Raw genomic sequence first — 13296 nt, forward strand, 5'->3', positions numbered from 1 at the left:
GTGTGTTGTGTGAAAAAAATACTTCCTTTTGTTTGTTTTAAACCTGCTGCCTATTCATTTCATTGGGTGACCCCTAGTTCTTGTGTTATGAGGAGTAAATAACACTTTATTTACTTTCTCCACACCAGTCATTATTTTAATAGATCTCTATCATATCCCCCCTTAGTCTTCTCTTTTCCAAGCTGAAAAGGCCCAGTCTTACTAATATTTCCCCATATGGCAGCCGTTCCATACCCCTAATCATTTTTGTTGCCCCTTTTCTGAACCTTTTCCAATATATCTTTTTTGAGATGGGGCAACCACATCTGCACACAGTATTTGAGATGTGGGTGTACCATGGATTTATATAGAGGCAATATGGTATTTTCTGTCTTATTATCTATCCCTTTCTTAATGATTCCTAACATTCTGTTCACTTTTTTGGCTGCCCCTGCAAATTGAATGGATGTTTTCAGAGAACTATCCACAATGACTCCAAGATCTCTTTCTTCAGTAGAAACAGTTGATTTAGATCCCATCATTTTATATGTATAGATGGGTGCAATAGAGCCTGACTCACCCAGCAGCGCCTCCTGTTGGTTGTCCTTGGGAATTAGCTCATCAGCCTCTGGAGTGCCCTCTGCCATCTGGTGATCCGCCTTACCGCCAGCCCCAGTCCCTCCCAGGACCCAGTGCCTCCTCCCACGGGGGTGCTGCCCCCTGGCAGTAAACCCCAACAATCCCTGAGGGTCTCCCCTCCCTGGGGAACCCCCACCCACTACCCCCACCTCACCTCAGTCTTGGCTACTGCCAGTCATCACTTAGCCCTGCTTCCTGGGGCAGACTGCAGTGTATCAGCCACTCATCACAGGCGAGGGGGTTTGGACCCACTGCCTCTGTCTACCTGTGGGCTGCCCCCTTGCAACCCCATTACCTAATAGGCCCTAATCTACACCTCGCAGCCTTGGGGGTTCCAGGCCGGAGTTCCCCTGCTCCCAAGGCTTTTCCCCCTCTGCCCTGCCCCCAAGCTAGGTATTCCCTCAGGTCCCCACAGCCAGGCCCTTCCCTCTCTGAACACAAAGAGAGACTAGCTAAGCTTCAGCCTAGCAGCCCCTTTATAGACCCAGCTGTGGCCTGATTGGGGCAGGGCCCAGCTGCAGCCATTTCCCCAATCAGCCTAGCTTCTCTTGCCCTCAGCCCTGGCTCTCTCCCAGGGCTGGCTTTTAAGCCCCACAGGGCAAGAGTGGGTAACCACCCTGCTACATTGGGATTACGCTTTCCAATGTGCATTACTTTGCATTTATCAACATTGAATTTCATCTGCCATTTTGTTGCCCAGTCATCCAGTTTTGAGAGATACTTCTGTAGCTCTTTGCAGTCTGCCTGGGACTTAACTATCTTGAGTAGTTTTGTATCATCTGCAAATGTTGCCACCTCACTGTTTACCCCTTTTTCCAGATCATTTATGAATATGTTGAATAGGCCTGGTCCCAGTACAGATCCCTGGGGGACACCACTATTTACCACTCTCCATTCTGAAAACTGACCATTTATTCCTACCCTTTGTTTCCTATCTTTTGACCAGTTACCAATCCATGAGAGGACCTTCCCTCTTATCCCATGACAGCTTACTTTGCTTAAGAGCCTTTGGTGAGGGACCTTGTCAAAGGCCTTCTGAAAATCTAAGTATACTATATCCACTGGATCCCCCTTGTCCACATACTTGTTGACCTCCCTCAAAGAATTCTAGTAGATTGGTGAGGCATGATTTCCCTTAACAAAAACCATGTTGACTTTTCCCTAACAAATTGTGTTCATCTATGTGTCTGGCAATTTTGTTCTTTACTATAGTTTCAACCAGTTTGCCTGGTACTGAAGTTGGCTTACTGACGTGTAATTGCCGGGATCACCTCTGGAACCTTTTTTAAAAATTGGCGTCACATTAGCTATCCTCCACTCATCTGGTACAGAAGCTGATTTAAATGATAGGTTACAGACTACAGTTAGTAGTTCTGCAATTTCATATTTAAGTTCCTTCAGAACTCTTGGGTGAATCCCATCTGGTCCTGGTGACCTATTACTGTTTAGTTTGTCAATTTGTTCCAAAACCTCCTCTAATGACTACCTCATTCTGGGACAGTGCCTCAGATTTGCCACCTAAAAAGAATGGTTCAGGTTTGGGAATCTCGCTCACATCCTCAGCCATGAAGACCGATGCAAAGAATTCATTTAGTTTCTCCGCAACGGCCTTATCATCCTTGAGTGCTCCTTTAGCATCTCGATCAGCCAGTGGCCCCACTGGTTGTTTAGCAAACTTCTCGCTTCTGATGTACTTAAAAGGAATTTTGCTATTACTTTTTGAGTCTTTAGCTAGCTGTTCTTCAGATTCTTTTTTGGCCTTCCTAATTATATTTTTACACTTTATTTGCCAGTGTTTAGGCTCCTTTCTGTTTTCCTCACTGGGATTTAGCTTCCACTTTCTAAAGGATGCCTTTTTGCCTCTCACTGCTTCTTTTACTTTGTTGTTGAGCCACGGTGGCACATTTTTGGTTCTCTTACTATGTTTTTTAATTTGGGGTATATATGTAACTTGAGCCTCTATTATGGTATCTTTAAACATTTTCCATGCAGCTTGCAGGGATTTCACTTTTTGCGCTGTACCTTTTAATTTCTGTTTCACTAACTTCCTCATTTTTATGTAGTCCCCCTTTCTGAATTTAAATGCTATGGTGTTGGGCTGCTGTGGTGTTTCCACCGCCACAAGGATGTTAAATTTAATATTATTATGGTCACTATTACCAAGTGGTCCAGCTATATTCACCTCTTGGACCAGATCCTGCTCCACTTGGGACTAAATCAAGAATTGCCCCTCCTCTTGTGGGTTCCAGGGCTAGCTACTCCAAGAAGCAGTCATTTAAGGTGTCAAGAAACTTTATCTCTGCATCCTGTCCTGTAGTGACATGTACCCAGTAAATATGGGGATAGTTGAAATCCCCCATTATTATTGAGTTTTTTATTTTAATAACCTCTCTAATCTCCCTGAGCATTTCACAGGTGGTCAGTAATATATCCCTACTGCTACATTCTTATTATTAGAGCATGGAATTACCATCCATAGAGATTCTATGGTACAGTTTAGTTCGTTTAAGATTTTTACTTCATTTGATCAGGGAGCTGGAGCACATGACTTGTGAGGAGAGGCTGAGGGAACTGGCATTATTTAGTCTGCAGAAGAGAAGAATGAGGGGGGATTTGATAGCTGCTTTCAACTACCTGAAAGGGGGTTCCAAAGAGGATGGATCTAGACTGTTTTCAGTGGTACCAGATGACAGAACAAGGAGTAATGGTCTCAAGTTGCCGTGGGGGAGGTTTAGGTTGGATATTAGGAAAAACGTTTTCACTAAGAGGGTGGTGAAACACTGGAATGTGTTACCTAGGGAGGTGGTAGAATCTCCTTCCTTAGAGGTTTTTAAGGTCAGGCTTGACAAAGCCCTGGCTGGGATGATTTAACTGGGAATTGGTCCTGCTTCGAGCAGGGGGTTGGACTAGATGACCTTCAGGGGTCCCTTCCAACCCTGATACTCTATGATTCTATGCTTTCTTTCACATACAGTGTCACTCCCCCACCAGCATGACCTGTTCTGTCCTTCCAATACATTTTGTACCCTGGTTTTATTTTGTCCCATTGATTATCCTCATTCCACCAAGTTTCTGTGATGCCTATTATATCAATATCCTCATTTAATACCAGGCACTCTAGTTCACCCATCTTATTATTTAGCCTTCTAGCATTGGCATATAAGCACTTTAAAAACTTGTCACTTTTTAGCTATCTGCCATTATATGATATAATTGAATGGGACTTTTTTTCATTTGACTGTTTTTCATCAGATCCTACCTGTTGCTGGCACAGAATGCCTGAGGCAAGCAACAGCAGGGGTTCGTTGCCCGGTATGCATCACCCAATAATCACAACAGGGTGGAAAAGTAGAAAAGTTTATTTGGAATTCCAAAGAAAGGTATAGGGAGAGAAATCTCAAATCCTGCACACCAGAGCAGGTCATTACACACACTTTTATATTCTTTAATGCTACTGCACTACACATCAGCCAATCAAAGCTTTGCACATATACTTTGCCTTCCTTATATGGGTTACAACAATGTTTATTTCCTGCAACCTCTAACAAGCATTCCTAGTAACTTCAACAACCAGCACATCCCGTCTGGCCTTGCAGCTGTCTCCTCCTGTTATCTTAACTTGGCATCAGCCAACCCTACACTATGGAACATTATCTGCGGCTGCAACATTATTTTAAAAGAAAAAGAGCTTATTCAGGCCAGCCAGGCCTGAGTTCCATTAAGGGGAATTTGAAAAGAAGCCCCTGAGCCTAGAGCAGGGAGACTTCCTCGACCCTCATGGTATTCCATCCCATTGACTTAACTAGTGGCCATGCCCTGGGGCCCCAACATACCTGTATTTTCTCTTCCATCCTCTCCTCCTTACTAGGACATAGAGAATCTCCATTCATAGATCCTCCCCTAAGGGATGTCTCTGTCCAAACCACGTGCTCCTCCGCACCTGTCTGCTTTCCCCCAGCCCTTAGTTTAAAAACTGCTCAACGTCCTTTTTAATTTTAAATGCCCGCAATCTGGTTCCGTTTTGGTTTAGGTGGAGCCCATCCTTCCTGTATAGGCGCCTCCTTTCCCAAAAGTTTCCCCAGTTCCTAATAAATCTAAACCCCTCCTCCCTATACCATTATTTTATCCAGGCATTGAGACCCTGCAGCTCTGCCTAACTGTCCCCGCGCGTGGAACTGGAAGCATCTCAGAGAATGCTACCATGAAGGTCCTGGACTTCAATCTCTTATCTAGCAGCCTAAATTTGGCCTCCAGGACCTCTCTCCTATCCTTCCCTATGTCACTGGTACCTACATGTACCACCGGCTCCTCCCCAGCACTACACATAAGTCTATCTAGATGTCTCAAGAGATCCACAACCTTCGCACCAGGCAAGCAAGTTACCATGCGGTTCTCCCAGTCATCGCAAACCCAGTTATCTATGTTTCTAATGATCAAATCGCCCATTACTAATACCTGTCTCTTCCTAATAACTGGAGTTCCCTCCACTGGAGAGGTATTCTCAGGGTGAGAGGATACCACATCATCTGGAAGGAGGGTCCCAACTATGGGATCATTTCCCGGATGACTGGAAAAAGGCTAATGTAGTGCCAATCTTTAAAAAAGGGAAGAAGGAGGATCCTGGGAACTACAGGCCAGTCAGCCTCACCTCAGTCCCTGGAAAAATCATGGAGCAGGTCCTCAAAGAATCAATCCTGAAGCACTTGCATGAGAGGAAAGTGATCAGGAACAGCCAGCATGGATTCACCAAGGGAAGGTCATGCCTGACTAATCTAATCGCCTTTTATGATGAGATTACTGGTTCTGTGGATGAAGGGAAAGCAGTGGATGTATTGTTTCTTGACTTTAGCAAAGCTTTTGACACGGTCTCCCACAGTATTCTTGTCAGCAAGTTAAGGAAGTATGGGCTGGATGAATGCACTATAAGGTGGGTAGAAAGCTGGCTAGATTGTCGGGCTCAACGGGTAGTGATCAATGGCTCCATGTCTAGTTGGCAGCCGGTATCAAGTGGAGTGCCCCAGGGGTCGGTCCTGGGGCCGGTTTTGTTCAATATCTTCATAAATGATCTGGAGGATGGTGTGGATTGCACTCTCAGCAAATTTGCGGATGATACTAAACTGGGAGGAGTGGTAGATACGCTGGAGGGGAGGGATAGGATACAGAAGGACCTAGACAAATTGGAGGATTGGGCCAAAAGAAATCTGATGAGGTTCAATAAGGATAAGTGCAGGGTCCTGCACTTAGGATGGAAGAATCCAATGCACCGCTACAGACTAGGGACCGAATGGCTAGGCAGCAGTTCTACGGAAAAGGACCTAGGGGTGACAGTGGACGAGAAGCTGGATATGAGTCAGCAGTGTGCCCTTGTTGCCAAGAAGGCCAATGGCATTTTGGGATGTATAAGTAGGGGCATAGCGAGCAGATCGAGGGATGTGATCGTTCCCCTCTATTCGACATCGGTGAGGCCTCATCTGGAGTACTGTGTCCAGTTTTGGGCCCCACACTACAAGAAGGATGTGGATAAATTGGAGAGAGTCCAGCGAAGGGCAACAAAAATGATTAGGGGTCTAGAACACATGACTTATGAGGAGAGGCTGAGGGAGCTGGGATTGTTTAGCCTGCAGAAGAGAAGAATGAGGGGGGATTTGATAGCTGCTTTCAACTACCTGAAAGGGGGTTCCAAAGAGGATGGCTCTAGGTAGCAGATGACAGAACGAGGAGTAATGGTCTCAAGTTGCAGTGGGGGAGGTTTAGATTGGATATTAGGAAAAACTTTTTCACTAAGAGGGTGGTGAAACACTGGAATGCGTTACCTAGGGAGGTGGTAGAATCTCCTTCCTTAGAGGTTTTTAAGGTCAGGCTTGACAAAGCCCTGGCTGGGATGATTTAACTGGGAATTGGTCCTGCTTCGAGCAGGGGGTTGGACTAGATGACCTTCAGGGGTCCCTTCCAACCCTGATATTCTATGATTCTATGATTCTATGATTTCCCCCCATCCACAAGGCTTGTTACCCTGTCAAAGGACCCCTCCTATGTACCTCTCTGCCTCCCTTAGTTCCTCCAGTTCAGCCACTCTGGTCTCCAAAGCCCGTACATGGCCTCTTGAGGGCCAGGAGCTCCTTGCACCGAATACACACATATGCCACCTGCCCGTAGGGCAGGTAATCATACATGCTGCATTGGGTGCAATAAACTGGATAGACCCTACTCTGTTGCTGGACTTCTGCTTGCATTATCTTTTTACTCCTGAAGCTTGTACCTTTGTTGTTGTTTTGTTTTCATCAGGTTTTCTTAAGTTAAAAGAAGTTTAAGGAATGTTAAGTGTATCTAGCCCCCCCCACACACACAAACTCCCCCTGTAAACTCCCTCACAAAACTCCCGTTAGCCTCTCCTGTTCACTCCCTTCCCACCAAACCTTTTTTGTGGGTTGTTAATTGGTATTTAATAAAAACATACTCTCTGAAAGATAACCAATCTTTATTTGTCTCCTACACATGTTGATTGCTGCTGGAATTAATTCAAAGTGGCAATTTGATCATTTGCTGAGTACAAATCACAGTCAGTAACCATCAAAATTTTCATGCAAGGCAGCCAGTTAACAAAGCCTGGCAGAGTGCTGGATAGAAAGACACATTACTGGAGCTCATTGTCAAAATGGTGCTTCAAAGCCTCCCCGATTCAAATAGCCCCCCATTGTGGCCCTCTAGTAGCCCTGGTATCTGGCTGCTCCAAATCAGCTGCCAGGCAATCCTCTTCCATGCTCTACCCCAGGGGAAACTTTTCACCCTTAGCATTGCAAATGTTATGGAGTGCAGAGCAGGCTGCTATGACCAGGGGAATATTTTGCTCATTTAGGTCTAACTTGCCAGAAAGGTAGTGCCAATGTGCTTTTAATCTGCCAAAGGCACATTCTACACCTGCTCAGCCTGTTGTTGAAGTGCTCCTGGCTACTGTCCAGGTTTGTCATGTGAGGCTTCGTGAGCCATGGGAATAAAGCGTACGCTGGGTCTCCAAGGATCACTGAGCATTTCAACATCCCCCACTGGAATCTTCTGATCTGGAAAGAAAGTCCCTGCTTGCAGCTTTCTGTACAGGCTCATGTTCCTGAAGATGCGTGCATTGTGCACCTTTCCGGATCACCCTGTGTTGATGTCAGTGAAACTGCCATGGTGATCCACAAGCGCCTGCAACACCAAAAAGAAATACCCCTTTCTATTGATGTACTCCATCGCAAGATGGTCCAGGGCCAAAATGGGGATATGTGTGCCATCTATCGCCCTGCCTCAGTTAGGGAATCTGATCGCCACAAAGCCATCCACTACTTCACGCACATTTCTAAAAGTCACAGTCCTTCATGGCAGGATATGATTAATGGCTCTGCACAGTTGCGTTAACACAGATCCAGCAGTGGACTTCCCAACACCAAACTGATTCACAACTGACCAGTAGCAGTTTGGAGTTGCTAGCTTCCACACAGTGATCGCCACACACTTCTCCACCGAGAGGGCAGCTCATTTTGGTGTCCTTTTGCTGCAGTGCTAGGGTGAGTGCCACATAGAGTTCCAGGAAGGTGGCTTTCCGCATCCAAAAGTTCTGCAGCCACCGCTCGTTATCCCAGACCTACATAACGATGCAATCCCAGCACTCAGTGCTTGTTTCCCAAGTCCAAAAGCAATGGTATATCTTGTGCAGCTGCTCTGTTAATGCCCAAAGTAATCTGGTGTTGTTTCTTTCCATGGCACACAGCAGGGCAGGCACCTCTGATTCCTTTTCAAATTGGGTGCTCATGATATACTGCATGACCAGCCGTAATGTGTTCGTAACCGTGACCACAAAAGTAGAGAGCAGTGCAGGATCCATCCTTTCAGACAGCGATGGTGAGCACACATAAACAGGGGTAGTTGAAAAATGCCGCAAAATGCAATTGGAAGCCTGAGGAATGATGGGACAGGAAAAATGCATCATGGGACATTGAGCCCACACCCATGATGCACTGTGATCCATTCCGCCTTCCCACAACTTCTAGCTGCAGAAGGTGGCAAGTAGCACAGTAAGATAGCGACCCACAGTGAACTGCTCTTTCTGTCAGTGCTAGAACACCGACCGTGGACGTGTTCTGCGACAGAAGGAATCTTGTGTGAACATGCACAAGTGACGTAATTATACCAGTTTTTGATCGTCGGTGTAACTTGCATCAACAAAACTCTGTAGCGTAGACAAGGCCTTAGAGTGTCACAGCTAAATACAAAGTGGAGTGAATTGTTTAACATAAGGAATTACCATGTAAGAGACCATTCAAGGTGAAGTGGACGGTTAACACCTCTGCAGGCATAGGACAATGGAGGTTTAGTAGGTTATAGATTGTTGTAATGAACAATAAATTCAGTGTCTTTATTGAGTCCATGATTTTTAGTGTCTAACAAACTTATGAATTTAAGCACCCAGGTTTGTCTTTTGAAGGTGTTGCGCAGGTTTCCTTTGAGGACGCAGACTGAGAGGTCAGAAATAGAGGGATCATTTTGTGAAGTCTTCTTTCCTGGGTGAAGGAATTGGCGGCTGTGATTGCAGAGCCATTGGCCATTATCTTTGAAAACTCGTGGCGAACCGGGGAAGTCCCGGATGACTGGAAAAAGGCTAATGTAGTGCCAATCTTTAAAAAAGGGAAGAAGGAGGATCCAGGGAACTACAGGCCAGTCAGCCTCACCTCAGTCCCTGGAAAAATCATGGAGCTGGTCCTCAAAGAATCAATCCTGAAGCACTTGCATGAGAGGAAAGTGATCAGGAACAGCCAGCATGGATTCACCAAGGGAAGGTCATGCCTGACTAATCTAATCGCCTTCTATGATGAGATTACTGGTTCTGTGGATGAAGGGAAAGCAGTGGATGTATTGTTTCTTGACTTTAGCAAAGCTTTTGACACGGTCTCCCACAGTATTCTTGTCAGCAAGTTAAGGAAGTATGGGCTGGATGAATGCACTATAAGGTGGGTAGAAAGCTGGCTAGATTGTCGGGCTCAACGGGTAGTGATCAATGGCTCCATGTCTAGTTGGCAGCCGGTATCAAGTGGAGTGCCCCAAGGGTCGGTCCTGGGGCCGGTTTTGTTCAATATCTTCATAAATGATCTGGAGGATGGTGTGGATTGCACTCTCAGCAAATTTGCGGATGATACTAAACTGGGAGGAGTGGTAGATACGCTGGAGGGGAGGGATAGGATACAGAAGGACCTAGACAAATTGGAGGATTGGGCCAAAAGAAATCTGATGAGGTTCAATAAGGATAAGTTCAGGGTCCTGCACTTAGGATGGAAGAATCCAATGCACCGCTACAGACTAGGGACCGAATGGCTAGGCAGCAGTTCTACGGAAAAGGACCTAGGGGTGACAGTGGACGAGAAGCTGGATATGAGTCAGCAGTGTGCCCTTGTTGCCAAGAAGGCCAATGGCATTTTGGGATGTATAAGTAGGGGCATAGCGAGCAGATCGAGGGACGTGATCGTTCCCCTCTATTCGACATTGGTGAGGCCTCATCTGGAGTACTGTGTCCGGTTTTGGGCCCCACACTACAAGAAGGATGTGGATAAATTGGAGAGAGTCCAGCGAAGGGCAACAAAAATGATTAGGGGTCTAGAACACATGACTTATGAGGAGAGGCTGAGGGAGCTGGGATTGTTTAGCCTGCAGAAGAGAAGAATGAGGGGGGATTTGATAGCTGCTTTCAACTACCTGAAAGGGGGTTCCAAAGAGGATGGCTCTAGACTGTTCTCAATGGTAGCAGATGACAGAACGAGGAGTGATGGTCTCAAGTTGCAGTGGGGGAGGTTTAGATTGGATATTAGGAAAAACTTTTTCACTAAGAGGTTGGTGAAACACTGGAATGCGTTACCTAGGGAGGTGGTAGAATCTCCTTCCTTAGAGGTTTTTAAGGTCAGGCTTGACAAAAGCCCTGGCTGGGATGATTTAACTGGGAATTGGTCCTGCTTCGAGCAGGGGGTTGGACTAGATGACCTTCAGGGGTCCCTTCCAACCCTGATATTCTATGATTCTATGACATGGTGTTTTTGTCTTTTATCATTTGAGAGCATAGTAGCATATTAGCATACTGCACACCAACTGTCCATGTGGACCCTGTTGCCACACCCTAAAATTTCCCTGGTGCACTTTGGATCTTCTCAACTTTCAAATGGGAGTAACTCAAAGTCCTCTAGGGAATTTTTGATGCATGGCAGCAGGTTACACACAGATTGTGTGCGGTTTGCTAGTCCTCTCCAAATTTATACCCCAGGTTGCTGCACAGTAACTGTTCATTTGTTCAGTGGTTCTTAACCTTTACTGTGGCCTGCACCCCTTTGGTTCTCAAAATATGTTCTCACACCCCTTATCAAAAATCATTGAAGTAGGTCAGTTCTTTAAACCTAGATATATTTTTTGTTTGTATATTACAGTAATTGTTAAAAAATGTATAAAGTTAATACATACAGAGGTCTGATGAAACAAAGTAGTTGTACTTACATGCCTGTGCTTAATTTGTGTTTTCGATGATTTACCTTCTAAAAATATCCGGCATGTCTCACACCCCCTGAAAGGGCATCTCGCAGCCCCAGGGGGTTCGTGCACCCCAGGTTAAGAACCACTGATCTAGACAAGCCCCCAGAAATAATATATAAAATCCGTAGTATACCTCCAACACCACATTTCAGTCGCAGAGCGAGGAGGGCACAGTTAGGGTTGTAGCTTGATGGAGTGATGAAGAGCAGTATGAACATGGCAGTGGAGAAGGGGCTGGGTCACTTTACAATTCATTTTTAGACTTTCAAATAATTTGATTTAATTCATACAGTACTGCTGTTTGTAATAACAAATGGATTATCCAAATGCTCTTCTGTGTATATAAAAATTGTGGGTTAGATCCTTAGATGGTGCAAGTCGGTGTGGTACTGTTGAAGTCAATGGACGGACACAGATTTTAAACCACCCAAGGCTCTAGCCCTGCATATATTTGAGTGGATCTCTATCCCCTCACCTTCATAGTGCAGCTGACTGTGTTTTGTACAGCACCTTGAACAATATGGCCATGATCTTGACTAGGGCTTCTGGGTGTTACTGATTTCATATATAAAGTTATTAGAGGTGTAGAACTTGGTGTAGAATGTGTCATGCTGTTTTTATTTTTTTCTCTTGATATTAGCCACACTTCACTGAGGCTCTTTTCTTTTTAACAATCTCTTTTTATTTGGGGAAAGAAAGTGCAGATGGAAAATATTTACAGGTCAGGTAATCTGTGACTCTCCAGCTCACTGCCTGCCTGGCTTTGACATCCTTGCCTCCCTCATCCCACCTACAGCATTTAGCTCACCATCATGTGCTACACTAAACAATTCTGTGTGTGAAATCTGACTCCAACACAGTGTTTTAGTAAAAATTAATTTGTTTATTTTATGCACCACAATATACAGAATGGCTTAGATAGCATCCTCTTAATATATAACAGTAGCAAGAAACTGAATAAGAAAAGAGATGAGGCTCTGTACAGGAACAAGACTGTTCTGTTCTACTGTATGAACTCTTGTGCCATCTTCCTCCTAGTGTTATTTGCAACATGGAGTAAATTTAAAATGCCCTTTAGGCTCCTTATTGTGTTTTTAGCCCACTCCTCTGCACTTCTCTGCTCATTTCTTTGTGCTAATGTATTTACGTCTAATTGAACTGTTCATGTTAGAAATGATATATAATCTTGATCACTGGAGATTTTAATCATCACTTGTGGGGCTTCCTGAACAGCCCATTCTTCAAATTGGGAAATCCAGCCACACAGGGCTTCATTTGACACTGCTTCCAGCAACCAATAAAATAACCACCATTTGTCACGGAAAATTTAATTAATTTATATAGTGCTGTTAGCATGACAGCTAGGCATCTTGAAACCTTTAATTCTTTAAGACATAAATAAAGCTACTGTCAACTGTTGGCACTCAATCGGCCCTTCCCCCACCTGTCATCCACATACCTGTAGCAGGGTTGCTGAGCTTGCAGCTCCAGCCCCGGTACTTGTTCATTAGGGCTGCAGGTTTATTTCAGCATTTTTTTCATCAAAAATTTTAAAAATGTTTTCTTTTTTATTTAAAAAAATGCCCTCCTTGCCTCACCAAGGGGGCACCAACCACCTGCAGCAGGACCCTCCACTCCAGCACTGCAACCCTAATCCTGGCTGAGTGCAGAGGGGAAGCTGGTGGGAGCTGCTGCGGAGAGAACCCACCCCACAATCACCCTGCAACTGGCTTCTTTGTCCCACAGGACTGGACCTGGCACCCTGCACTCGCCCTGCAGCGGCAGCTCCTGTGTCCCCTGGTTCTGGGCCCAGTGCCCTGCACTCACCCCAAAGTGGCAGTTCCTGTGGCTCCTGTGTCCCATGATGCTGGGCTCAGCACCTTGCTCCTGGCATTGCAACCGGGCACACTGGTTCGCAGCACTGCTTAGGTTTGCCTGACTGCTCTGTCATGATAGAATGTCAGGCAGGCCAAACCTGAGTGGTTCTGTGGCCCAGTCCACCCGGGCACAATGCCATTCATTGAAGTTTTCTCCCTCTCCTTCTCTCACCCAGTCATGATGGAGGGTCTGGCAGGTCAAACTTGAGCAGGTTTGCAACCCAGGGCATGCAGAGCAGAGAGCCAAGCTCAAACC

Source organism: Lepidochelys olivacea (genome assembly GCF_965140295.1).
Source record: "Lepidochelys olivacea isolate rLepOli2 genome assembly, chromosome: 2".
NCBI lineage: Eukaryota > Metazoa > Chordata > Testudines > Cheloniidae > Lepidochelys > Lepidochelys olivacea.